Source organism: Apium graveolens, chromosome 9 (assembly GCF_009905375.1).
Source record: "Apium graveolens cultivar Ventura chromosome 9, ASM990537v1, whole genome shotgun sequence".
NCBI classification, from domain to species: Eukaryota; Viridiplantae; Streptophyta; class Magnoliopsida; order Apiales; family Apiaceae; genus Apium; species Apium graveolens.
In genome coordinates this window covers 46164510-46178550 of record NC_133655.1, presented here as the reverse complement: position 1 = coordinate 46178550, position 14041 = coordinate 46164510, and the positions used below count along the sequence as shown (strand labels likewise).

Sequence of the window (14041 nt, the reverse complement as noted above, 5' to 3'; positions counted from 1 at the left end):
AATGGTGTTTCAAGGAAACCATTGTAAAAGTATTACTCTATAAATGAGATTTCCGGTTTACAAGATTAATTTCTAAAATGATTTTTTCGACGATCCAACCGTACGGATGTTAAGATATATCAATTTTAGTCATATGAAAAAATTATTAAAAAATATGAACTTCATCTTGCATGTCAGGATTAGAAAAATCCGGTAAAAGTACCCCTCCCGACAACGAGACTCGTTCCCGATTTACAAGATTAATTTATAAAATGATTTTTTCGACGATCCAACCGTAAGGATGTTAAGATATATCAATTTTAGTCATTTAAAAAAATTATTAAAAATTATGAACTTCATCTTGCATGTCAGGATTAGAAAAATCCGGTAAAAGTACCCCTCCCAACAACGAGACTCGTTCCCGATTTACAAGATTAATTTTTAAAATGATTTTTTCGACGATCCGACCGTACGGATGTTAAGATATATCAATTTTAGTCATACGAAAAAATTATTAAAAAATATGAACTTCATCTTGCATGTCAGGATTAGAAAAATCCGGTAAAAGTACCCCTCCCGACAACGAGACTCGTTCCCGATTTACAAGATTAATTTATAAAATGATTTTTTCGACGATCCGACCGTACGGATGTTAAGATATATCAATTTTAGTCATACGAAAAAATTATTAAAAAATATGAACTTCATCTTGCATGTCAGGATTAGAAAAATCCGGTAAAAGTACCCCTCCCGACAACGAGACTCGTTCCCGTTTACAAGATTAATTTTTAAAATGATTTTTTCGACGATCCGACCGTACGGATGTTAAGATATATCAATTTTAGTCATACGAAAAAATTATTAAAAAATATGAACTTCATCTTGCATGTCAGGATTAGAAAAATCCGGTAAAAGTACCCCTCCCGACAACGAGACTCGTTCCCGATTTACAAGATTAATTTTTAAAATGATTTTTTCGACGATCCGACCGTACGGATGTTAAGATATATCAATTTTAGTCATACGAAAAAATTATTAAAAAATATGAACTTCATCTTGCATGTCAGGATTAGAAAAATCCGGTAAAAGTACCCCTCCCGACAACGAGACTCGTTCCCGATTTACAAGATTAATTTTTAAAATGATTTTTTCGACGATCCGACCGTACGGATGTTAAGATATATCAATTTTAGTCATACGAAAAAATTATTAAAAAATATGAACTTAATCTTGCATGTCAGGATTAGAAAAATCCGGTAAAAGTACCCCTCCCGACAACGAGACTCGTTCCCGATTTACAAGATTAATTTTTAAAATGATTTTTTCGACGATCCGACCGTACGGATGTTAAGATATATCAATTTTAGTCATACGAAAAAATTATTAAAAAATATGAACTTCATCTTGCATGTCAGGATTAGAAAAATCCGGTAAAAGTACCCCTCCCGACAACGAGACTCGTTCCCGATTTACAAGATTAATTTTTAAAATGATTTTTTCGACGATCCAACCGTACGGATGTTAAGATATATCAATTTTAGTCATACAAAAAAATTATTAAAAAATATGAACTTAATCTTGCATGTCAGGATTAGAAAAATCCGGTAAAAGTACCTCTCCCGACAACGAGACTCGTTCCCGTTTACAAGATTAATTTTTAAAATGATTTTTTCGACGATCCGACCGTACGGATGTTAAGATATATCAATTTTAGTCATACGAAAAAATTATTAAAAAATATGAACTTCATCTTGCATGTCAGGATTAGAAAAATCCGGTAAAAGTACCCCTCCCGACAACGAGACTCGTTCCCGATTTACAAGATTAATTTTTAAAATGATTTTTTCGACGATCCGACCGTACGGATGTTAAGATATATCAATTTTAGTCATACGAAAAAATTATTAAAAAATATGAACTTCATCTTGCATGTCAGGATTAGAAAAATCCGGTAAAAGTACCCCTCCCGACAACGAGACTCGTTCCCGATTTACAAGATTAATTTTTAAAATGATTTTTTCGACGATCCGACCGTACGGATGTTAAGATATATCAATTTTAGTCATATAAAAAAATTATTAAAAAATATGAACTTCATCTTGCATGTCAGGATTAGAAAAATCCGGTAAAAGTACCCCTCCCGACAACGAGACTCGTTCCCGATTTACAAGATTAATTTTTAAAATGATTTTTTCGGCGATCCGACCGTACGGATGTTAAGATATATCAATTTTAGTCATACGAAAAAATTATTAAAAAATATGAACTTCATCTTGCATGTCAGGATTAGAAAAATCCGGTAAAAGTACCCCTCCCGACAACGAGACTCGTTCCCGATTTACAAGATTAATTTTTAAGATGATTTTTTCGACGATCCAACCGTACGTATGTTAAGATATATCAATTTTAGTCATACGAAAAAATTATTAAAAAATATGAACTTCATCTTGCATGTCAGGATTAGAAAAATCCGGTAAAAGTACCCCTCCCGACAAGGAGACTCGTTCCCGATTTACAAGATTAATTTTTAAAATAATTTTTTCGACGATCCGACCGTACGGATGTTAAGATATATCAATTTTAGTCATATGAAAAAATTATTAAAAAATATGAACTTCATCTTGCATGTCAGGATTAGAAAAATCCGGTAAAAGTACCCCTCCCGACAACGAGACTCGTTCCCGATTTACAAGATTAATTTTTAAATGCAGCTACTTGTAAATTTGATATTTTTTTACTAAATCATGACTAAGATTAGGTTCCCTCCATCGGCCAATATTTATAATACGATACGATAAATGTATAATATGATAAATATAATAATATAATAATATTTATAAATTAAAAAATTTATTAACAAATTTTCTCATTTTCACCCAATTTTCCATTTCCCTCTCATTAAATTTTTTCCCCCTTCTTCCAAATTTCATTTCCCCCCCTTATCTCCCCCTTCATTTCCCCCTTATCTCCCCCCCTTTTCCCAATCAGACTACTTCCTTCAATTAATTTTTTGTGTGCTCCTCTCATCTCTGTGGTTGTTTCTCTGCCGCTCTTCATCTCCTTTCCTAATTATTCAACATCACTCTCCGCCAAAGTCACAACACAAGTGAAGGGGCGTGTAAACAGCTGCAGTCCCGCAAGGAGGTCGGCAAGGGGCAAAACAGAGACGCAGAGAGAGGAGTTGAAGAATTGGTGAAAAATTACAAGGTGGATGGGAGAAACTAAGCAAAGATTGGTGAAGATGACAAAGGGGATTATGGGTCAAAATGAAAACCCAATAACCCAATTTCAAACCAAGTTTAACAAATTGGAAATTGGGTTTAAGAGGAGCCCAATCTTTAATTCGCTGGAATTAGTAAGTTAATTGAGTCCTTTACAATTTTATGTTATATTTTGAGATGGGTTTTGTTTGTTTTTCTGTTTAATGCTTTTTAGATAAATCTTGGGTTGCTTACAGGCTGATTTTTTAATTAGTTGAGGCTTTGACTTTTTAATTACTTTTCAGTAGTCAAGGATGTGGGTCAAGTAGAAGAAAAAGATTGCCTCTGCTCCTCTTCCTGTTTCTATCATCGCTGAAGTCGATCTTTACAAGTTCGATCCATTGGAATTGCCAGGTGATTTATAAATATGTGATTATTTGTGTACAAAGTGATAATCATTTAATTATGAGGATGATGTGTTATGTTATTATATTGGAGATTGGTGATAATGTGTTCTGGTTTGAAAAATACAGCAAAGGCTTCATTCAGGTAGTAGGAATGATACTTTTTCAGTCCAGGGGATCGGAAGTACCCTAATGGCGCCTGACCAAATCGTGAAGCAACTTCAGGGTATTTGAAGGCCACTAGAATTGATAAGCCAGTGCTCACAACCAGTAGCACCAGAGGATCTCAGAAGGTTGGTGTTAAGAAGGCACTTGTTTTTTATGGAGGAAAGCTCCCCTTCCCTCTCTCCCTCTCTTTCTCCCCCTCTACTCTCCTTGCTATGAAAAATCTATACATACATAAATATTTGCTTTTATTTGAGCCTCCTTTGATTGATTTGTATGTTTCTTTAATGGAGTATGGTTCCGTTTAGGGTTTCAATTCGACTTCAATTTGGGGTTTTAGTTTGTGTTCAAAACTAAGGCTTTAGGGCTTATTTGTGGATTCAATGACAGGTGCTTGTCTTTAATTTTGAGGTATCACTCTCTCTCTCTCTCTGTCTAACACTCTCTCTCATTTTAGTTCATATTTTGTGCTGATTTTAGTTCTTATTTTGTGCGTACAAGTAAGTAAAGGGGATGTGGAGGGGAAAATTGGAGCTCAAGAAGAAAATTGAGTGTTTTGATGATTTGTGTAGGTTTGTTTCTGTGTGATTTAAGATGTAAGTGATTTTTTCTTCTCCCAGTAGCAGTTTTGTGGTATGTTTGTTATGACTTGCTTGAATGCTATATGATAGTTTCCGTAACATCTCTGTATAAGGTATTATCCATCTGGATAAAATCATGTATGAGATGCTGAGATCATACTGCCATACTAAAAGGTGAATTTTTCGGAGTGATTAAATCATGTATGACCTTTGTGACAAGTGATTTTGTTTCTAAACTTATGAATTTTGTGTATTAGGCCAAACGATTCTACTGAAATGGTAAGCCTTGCTTGCAGTAGCCTCTCGGGCATGGCCTCTTCAACAGGTATGTTAAAATGATAAACTGTTATAAGTCCTCTCTGTTCTTTGTTTTATTTTTTTTTGAAAGTAAGTCGAATCTCCTTACCAATTCACTCTATTTATGTTCTTGATATTGTTCAGTATTGTATGATTATTGGTGCGCTTAATGTAATTTGTATATTGTGTGTACTTTCAGTTATCTAGAGTATCTGCAATCTCTTGAAGAGAAAATTGATCTTGATTGGAATTAAATCTCATCATCATTGGAGGAGATCAGTAAATGCCTATTTTCAAAGGAAGGCTGCCTGATAAATCTTACTGCTGATGGAGAGAACTTGACAAAGTTGGAGAACTATGTTGCCAATTTTCTTGATTCTCTTCCACGATCTTCCCTTGCAAAATCAGAAAGCTGGAATGCTTGACTTCCTCTAACTAGTGAAGCTATTGTGATTCCTACCCAGGTACGATAGAGAGAACTTTACATGAAAACCATTTTTTTGTCAATCTTTTTTTTCTAAAATTATACTCTCTATACAGGTAAATTGTGTTGGAAAAGCAGCAAACCTCTATGAAATATGATATGAATTTAAGGGGAGTGGATATGTCATTTCTAAACATAATTGTAATACATGCTTACGGGACCGTGTACGTGTCAGTGGTGGGGCTTATGGCGGTTTCTGTAACTTTGACACTCATTCAGGTACCTATTATTGTTATGTGTAGATGTAAACATTGACCATGGCATTCCCTTAAGTGAAGAGCTTCAATGGTAACTCAAAACGAACATTTATGCAATACATGTACACAATAAGGTCAGAGTCTAAGAATCTCAACTGGTTAATGACCAGTGATTATCTACAATTACCCGAAAGAACTTAAGCCATTTTATGTGCGACTGAATGATGATGGGAAAACAGTTGTAGCTTTCGATTTGATTGTACCAAAGGTAAGCTTGAAGTAGATAGTACTCTGACAAGATTTAGTGCATACAACTTCGTTGTATCTTAAAATTAAAAAATCAATTATTTGCAGGCTGGAACTCTGATCAGAGGCAGTTAAAATGAGGAGCGTTTAGATATGCTAGAATCAAGGTAAATACAATATGTATCGTTAGTCATTTACCTTTCCATACTCATCGTTCTATGTAACTTTGATGGTGGTTCCATGTTTGAATATTGATTAGTCTGATGATTTTACATAATGTTTAAGGTAAGTAGCTAGCAATTGAATGCTATTACTGATTTAGCGTTATATTTCAGGATTAACGAGTTAAACTTGCCAAAGCATCAGTATGAGTGGTACTTGGATCTTCGCAGGCATGGTACTGTCAAGAACTCCGGCTTCAGTTTTGTCTTTGACCTCCTAGTTTTATATGCCACGGGTCTCAATGATGTTAGAGATGTTGTGCCTTTCCCGCGGAGCTTTGCCAAAGCCAACTACTGATTAACATACTGTAAATTTCTGCTTCATATGTATGCCTGTAAATACTCAATAAGGTATACTTTTGAAGTGAAATAATATATTGAAATTTGTCCAGAGATGCAAATACATTACAGCTCATGGCTTTACTATTAGTTATCAAGGCTTATAGTTATAATTCTTCACTTAAGGGTTTATAGTTGTAATTCTTGTAGAGAACCTTTGTATTATAAATTTAATTTTAATTTTGAAATAACAATTGAATTAATATAATATTATTTTATTTTAAAATTGATTTATTTTAAATAATGAGATTAATTTTGTAAACAGTTGTGTGAAACCCACTTAAAAAATGATGAAAACTGTTGTATTTCTCATTGCTCATTTTTTTTATAGAAAAAACTGTTGTCTTTTGATATTCTTTGCAATGGTTTAAATCATTTACACCATTGTCTTTTAAATAAAATACATTCATGACAACGGTTTTAACGAGTTAAAAGAAGTTTATAAACTGTTGTTTATGAAAATATCGAATAAATTAACAACAATGGTTTTGAAGAAAAACCATTGTTGTTAAGTTAGTTAGACAATAGTTGAATAAAGAAACAGTTGTTTAAAAAAGTTTCAACAATGGTTTGTTTAGAATAACTGTTGTGTTTTCTATGTTAAAACAAGTACTCTAACATGTTGTTTAACCTCTCTTTCTACAATGGTAAAAACAACCATTGTCTGAAGTTCAATCACACGAGTGTTGGATGGACAACGGAAAACATACTTGTCACATAACGGTAAAAAAACAGTTGTATGATTGAAAATATGTTGTAGTGATTGGTGATCTTCCTAAAGAGTCGAGATGAATGGAAGCGATGAGCACCATCCAAATAGCATGTGCCGTGTGGACTGCAGGAAGAAAGCTGGGTTCTGCTGGATTTGCACTTTCAAAATTCCAGAAGATACCCCAAACAAATAACAAACATATGTGATGGCTCCTTAAAAACATATATAAAGACCTTACCTGCAAATGTGTTTGCCCCCTTTACAATTACCCGATCTTAATGTACTTCCAAGGTGCAATTTATCAAAAAAAATGTATATTGGCCACTACACTTATTAAAATGTTTGAACTTTAATGCGGTAAGCTATTTGGTATCCACTACACTAAATTAAATGTTTGCTATGTTTTTACTTTTGTGGTCTGCTATAGATCTTTACAGCCATCAGTTTCAGTTAAGATAGAACTGTTAACTGTTATCTCTCTACTCAATATGGATTCATTATTGCCCAATCTAACTATATATTGTTGTTCGGTTGAGTTAGGCCATTAAAATGCCTAAAGCATCATTTCCTTGGTTTTCGAACTGGTTTTCCAGGTTTGCATGTCAAGCTTTATTGAATTGATGATTTTAGCTACCTGTTTGTCCATCTCACGATATATACTAGCATTCTCATAATAAAAAAGTTCAAAACGAGTCTTATCATAACGAGAAGATTAAATTAAAGATAGTAACATCAGTTTTATAATAGAATGTGCTTGTAGAGTGTTGCATATTAGTGTCCCTCTAGCATACTGCATATGTGTTCCAGTCACTAGAGAGCTGCCTTTTCTGATGCTTGTCAAAAGTTGATTTTGTTAAACAAATGACAACTATGGGGATCGCACTACAAGAAAAAAGTCCATAGACATCGGTTTTTGGCCGATGTCTATGTTGTTTGGCAACCGATGTTGATGTCGGTGATGTCTATTCTAGACATCGGCCATAACCCGATGTCTTTACTTACTTAGACATCGTTTCTGGCAAAAAAAAATGATGTCTATGCACTGTTTTTTTACAAAAAATGTTAGAAATAAATAATTTAATAAATAAATTACACCTATTACAACAGATTAAACATATTACGAGCTATGTTTTTTTCCACATAGACATCGAGTATTTTCATTTAGGTGATGTAAAATCAGATATTAAACATCGATTTCTTTAGTGAAAGGTGATGTCTATATCGACACATAGACATCAGTTTCATCTCGCAAGCTGGTTGACTGCATCTGATCCCGCTCCAAATAGGCAGATTCGATTTCTGACAATAAGAACGCCCGAGCAATAGCTATTTCACGCTCAGAAAACCATGTAGCCGAACCCTTGCAACCTAAAATGTAAGAAATCAGTAGAAGAAATATAAGAAAGACTTAACAATTTTATAAAAATGCACACCTCAGTAAGCATTGATTCCAAGGCCTCTATAGTTCCTTTCTCTTTGCAAGATGAAGTCATTATATAGGCCTTACTTGGTCGAACAAGGACATCAGCGGAAGCCGAGCATGAAAAATATGGTAGATCCTTCTTGCGAGATATCTTAAAGAATCTTTGGTTCAAAGCATGAAAGAACATGCACTCTACAAGTAATTCCCTGTAATCCCTTACAGTCCTCAGCTCTACCACAGGCATCTTTCAACTTACCATCACTGCAGACTATTCAAGGCCACTTAAAGATAGGAACTTTCTGACTTATTGCATGGAAATGATCATCCAACATGAAAATACATGGTTAAAAAGAAGTGTAGTTAAAAAAGATGCACAACAAACTAACCCCGGCAGCTTCAGATTCTAACAAACATAAATATCATGGCTCTTCGTGTGATGGAACTAGAAAGTGTGGTATAGGAGGAGGATCAGATGCTGAAATTTTATTCCCGAAATACATCTTTATAAGCTCAACAACAATCTGTTATATCGATTATGATGAGCGAGGGAAGAGAGAATTAGATAATTAAAAAATAAAACTCAGCATTATTAGTCGCCGTATTTCAAAGGAATATACTGTATTATTAAGCTAGATGACATAATTGGATTTGACACAATTCATTCCAAATACACACATAGATTCTTTCCAGGTTTAATTTGACCAACTGGAGATTTTTTTCACTCTGGTGAGAACATATATATTAAATACACGTCTGTTATGAAATATCAAAGTATGCGATAAATAGCCAGATTTGAAATCTAGACCTATGTATCAGCGAAATCTCCAATTGCTACAACAACCATATTTTTCAGATGATACCATTTCTTGTAGAACTGTTTCACAGTCCCAGGAGACACAGTTCGGATCACCTTTTCCAGTCCAATGGGTAAACGCTCGGCATACTGCAACCATTGATGAGCATATATGATGTATTCATATAGATATAGATGTATTGTTCCCAAAATCATGCTCACAATAAATTACAACTGTACCCTAATTCAAACAGGAAACACCAAACTCATATTAAAAGTACTACGATAAAAAGAATTGATCACCTTACTTTCAATTCTTAGGCTAATAGTGAGCATGCCAATGCAAAAGCACAGATAAGGTTCGTTCACAAATAAAAAGGAGCACAGAACGAACTTGTACAATACAATGAGGATCACATACATATAAGCTTAAACCGACATACTAAAAAATTAGGATTACTGAGCATGTCGATCAGGATCTGTTTTCTAATTAAGCTAAGAGAATGTTCGACAAGTGCTAGATAATAGCTAAAAATATTTGGAATTACAAGTGCCAACAACTAGACCTTTGAACCTTCCATCATGAGCGCCCAATGTGCCTCCTGCATCCTTCCATTAGCATTTCTAGTACCTCTATACTCTTCCAGAACTGCTCCTCTTTCTTTCTCCAAATCATCTGATGATATCCAAATCTGTACTAGGCATAAGGTTGAACCTATAAAGATATATGATAAAATCTCAAATTATATAAAAAACCAAAATGTCACTATTACCTCTGAACTGAATTCAGCCAGTATAGATATAGCCTGAGGTAAAACTTCAGGCTTGTCAACCGGAACAAACAGTTCATAAACAGTTTCATCAGAAGATGTCACTGCATTTTGACAAGCCCCAAATTCTGCATCATCACTTTCAAGAAACTTTATAATATCATGATTCGTGTACTTGTTAGTCGCACTGAAAGCAAGATGCTCAACAATATGCGCAACTCCGCGCTCTTCCTCCTCTTCCAACACCGAGCTGCCATATAAACTTGTTCAATTATAAAAACAACCCAAATAAACTGTGTATGCAGGAACTATAACAAACAAGTAAACACTTTTCACTGCAACTCCCTTGATTATACCCAAGATTTTATCTACAATCAAAGCACCTTAAATATAAACCAAAGATTACCTTAAATAATAGTTGTATCATATAAAAAACAAAATTAAAAAATTAATAAATGAAAGATAAATCCAAGTAAACGAAAATAACATGCTAATTATTACTCAAACCATATTCCTTATAACCAACAAAGAGTATTAAAATTAAAAACCCCAATTTAAAAAATTAGGGTTTCGATTTTAAAAATCCCCAATTTAAGAAATTAGGGTTTTGATTTTAAAAAACTTAACTGTTAAAGCAGAGAAGACCATAATAGTATTCATGTAAAGGAGACACCAAGAGATTGTTAGCAGACCGGTGAAGGTGATTGTGATGGTGAACCTATCGGACCTGGTGGAGATGGTGGTTACTAAAACAGCAGAACTGGTGGCGGTGGCCATTAGAGTAGCGAAGGTTGTAGTGGTGAGAGACGAGTGAGAAAGAGAGAGAGAGAGGGAGAGATTCAGTGGGGGTTGAGAGACGAGAGAGAGATTTGTGAGAGATTTACTATTTTTTTTTGTTTTTAGTTTCTCTGGACAGGGGGAATAATTGGCAATCAAACGAGGGAAAGTTTTGTAAAATTTCACTAAGGGGGGAAACAAATTGAAGTGGCCCGCGCTGATTTATTTTAGAGAACTTTAGACATCGGTTGTTAAATAATCGATGTCTTCAAATAACAAAGACATCAGAAAAACACGGGGTGATGTTATTACCTTTTTTAACATCAGTGGCATCCGCAACCGATGTCTAATGTGTGATGTCTATTCAACTTTTTCTTGTAGTGTCGTCAACAAATTTAGTACATGGAATCTATACTTTGAGCTCGTAATATTGCCTTCCCTTCTGTTTTCTTCAGAACATTTGTTTTGGTAGGTAATAATTGAAGGTTTTTTATGTACTATCAAATATAGGTAATGTACCTAGACGGATATGAGAAATTGCATGCAACTTATTTTCGAGGGAACCCAGTTTGAGAAAATGCAATTGGGATCAAACAAGCAGGGAAAGCAATCGTAAAAAACAACGGGGATTTCTATAAAACACAATGATTCTACACTGTCTGCGAGACTGGCAAATATGCTAAACCTAAACAACATAGCGCATTCTCTCCATGAAGTTTCTTCTTTCACCTATGAATGAGCCATAGCCTTATCTTTTGCGCACAGACATCTTCCATTTTAGATTTATAGCGGGAAGGTCGAGAAAAAAACCAGAAAACCTTAACATATCAGCACTTGTTATGAATGGGATTTGATCGTCTTCTAACTCTTCTTTTGTCTGACTGAGTTGGAACAAACATAACAGAAGGTGTAGGTGCTATGTTCAAGTGTTCACGAAGTCGTGGATTTCTGAGAAAATTGAGAGCAAGATCTATGCTTTTGAGGCTAGAAGCTTGTTCTGGTTGAGTTAATATGAACCCAATAAAAAGAAGAAAAATGATACTTCTCCGAGCAGAGCTATTCATTTTTAATGTATCTACCCTACAAGAACAAGATTGAATAAGACTGAGTGATACTTTTGTTCAAGAAAATAAGATGACGATAAGTGGCATCTTTGTCTGTAGTCTCTTTCTTATGCCTTATCCATGTACATATAATCCAACGTTTCATATGGATTTGCAAAAATAAAGGCATAAAGCATAGGAGGGTTCCCAACGTCTAGAGTAAGCTACAGAATCACCTCAATCATAAGCCTGTTACAGAAGACATATAAGGCTGTTTAAAAGACTCTGACAGTTTTGATTCTTTGAATAAAAAGGCTAGTTAGAACATCGTTCTTGGGAAGGCGAGAATCTTTATAATAGTTACCCACATCTCTATCATTTGCATTACTCTTGTTCACTAAACAATGATCCCTTCAGAGTCACATCAGATGCTATTGTTTACGTGTACTTACACCTAATCTAAACGTTGGGAATCATAAGGCTAATCATACAATGGTTTAACCGCTCATAAAGACAGTTAGTTTCCTTCATCATCATTTACATTTAGTTGTGAATCTTCATTTCAATTATAACTAAAGCGCTATGCTATTGCATTGAATGTTACATGCTCGTAAATGTAATAAAGCATTCTGATATATATGAAAATTTCTATTTGTGTGTGCCTGTGTTGGCAAATTAATTCTTTTGACATGGAATGGCAGCTTGAGTGAGGGATACAAAGTTAAAATTCCCTACAGCTGCAAGAAAGCCAGATAAAGTAAAGATGTTGGGGGCTTAGGCCAAATAGGTTGATGGGGAAAAATCATTATTAATGATCCAAGACTCCAAGAGTGGCCTAAAGGTCCAAATTTGGACCCATTTCGGTCCAAATTCACTTGGCCTAAATCTCGGTCCAAATTTGGAGATGAATAGTGCTGGCCTAAATTTGGACCGAGATTAAAATAATAATTTTTAATGTATTTCTTTTAATTTATTACATAAAGTTTTGATTTCGGGTTATTTTAAATGCAATTAACAGATATTAAAATATTATTATTATTTATTTAAATAATAATTTAAATTAAAAAATATTTAAACGTAATTAAATAAATATCGCATTTCTTGAATTCAAATTACGAATATATTCAAACATTAAAATAAAAATTACAACACATAAAACTTAATTTGAAACACAACATAAATGAAAATGCGATGAGAACTAATTTTGAGATGTACTAATTGAGATGCACTAATTGAGCATTTGTTTCTCAGAATATACTAATTATGAGAATTAGTATTAGTTAACGATGTTTTAAAATTTAATTAATATTTGTACTTTTCTTATTTGAATCTAATATTTTTTTAACGGTTTTATTATAAAAATTATAACTAAATGTGTTTACTATTTTTCATATATATTTGAAATTTAATTAGAATTCTATTATTCATTTATTAACAATTTTAAAATAAAACAAGTAATTAATAATAATAATAAAATATAAGATAATATTTTATATCATACAAAAATAATATATTTATTATTATAAGATCTTAAAATAATTTAATAAACATATTGAAATTTGAACCGAAATTTAGACCATACTATTGGAGTTGGAGAGGGGTTGGATCAAATTTGGATCCAGGTTTTGGACCAAACTCTTGGAGGTGCGCTTGTATAACAAAAGGAATAGAAACGTCACAAGATATAAACAAACTACAAACTTTCTTTATGTTATACTCCGCGTTTACAATTCAGGTTCTTGCCCTCATACAACATATCAAAAAAATTCAGTCTTGGTTTGTTGTGCTTAATGAGTTGTTCTTTATGCTTTTCTTTTGATCCAACTTTGGATTGTGAAGCTCCCAGCATATATATTCCTATTTGCAAACTAAAATTCCTTTGGTTTGGCCATCTCGGTCCCACCAGCACCTCTCTTTATTTGTTTACTTTACAGTTAGGACCTTCTTTATCTTTTTCTTTCAACTTTATTTTGGTTTATCAAGTAATTTGTTGGCTGAGTTGGTTAGGGAGTTCTACATACAGTATGTGTATTTTTCTGCTTTGGGACGTAGAGATGGACGGGTCTTTGTCGGGGCCAGATGGCCCAAGAAACTGAATAAAACCAGTAGGGTTCCTACTTTATAGCGGTGTTGAAGCCAAACAAACAAATGAGCTCTTCCTTTTGGAAATTATCTTTGTTATCAGTTTCTATTCCTAAAACTTCAATTACAGAAATTTGTAGGCCGGTCCACATGCCTTCACCGATGTAGTTGTTACGCTAATACCTTGCAGATTCATTATCAGTTTATAAATTTCAACATAAGTACCACTAACTGATGGAGAGTTGGAGACTAATGCATAACTGAGTGACAAGGCCCATCCCATTTTCCTCCTGAGACGGAGGTGCATTCAAATTTTCAGGTAAGATCA

General features: G+C 33.9%; 2 long non-coding RNA genes across 2 annotated transcripts; one reads left to right on the top strand and one right to left on the bottom strand.

The window, feature by feature from the left end:
- The first annotated feature begins 5454 nt into the window (after positions 1-5454).
- LOC141682578 (uncharacterized) lies at positions 5455-6224 on the top strand. Its single transcript, XR_012559839.1, has 3 exons — positions 5455-5575; positions 5662-5720; positions 5889-6224. It is a non-coding gene; the product is annotated as an uncharacterized LOC141682578 (long non-coding RNA).
- A 1761-nt stretch (positions 6225-7985) lies between these two features.
- LOC141686639 (uncharacterized) lies at positions 7986-11753 on the bottom strand. Its single transcript, XR_012560759.1, has 5 exons — positions 10901-11753; positions 9815-10061; positions 9608-9733; positions 8259-9191; positions 7986-8193 (listed from the first exon to the last, which is right to left on the bottom strand). It is a non-coding gene; the product is annotated as an uncharacterized LOC141686639 (long non-coding RNA).
- Positions 11754-14041: the final 2288 nt, after the last annotated feature.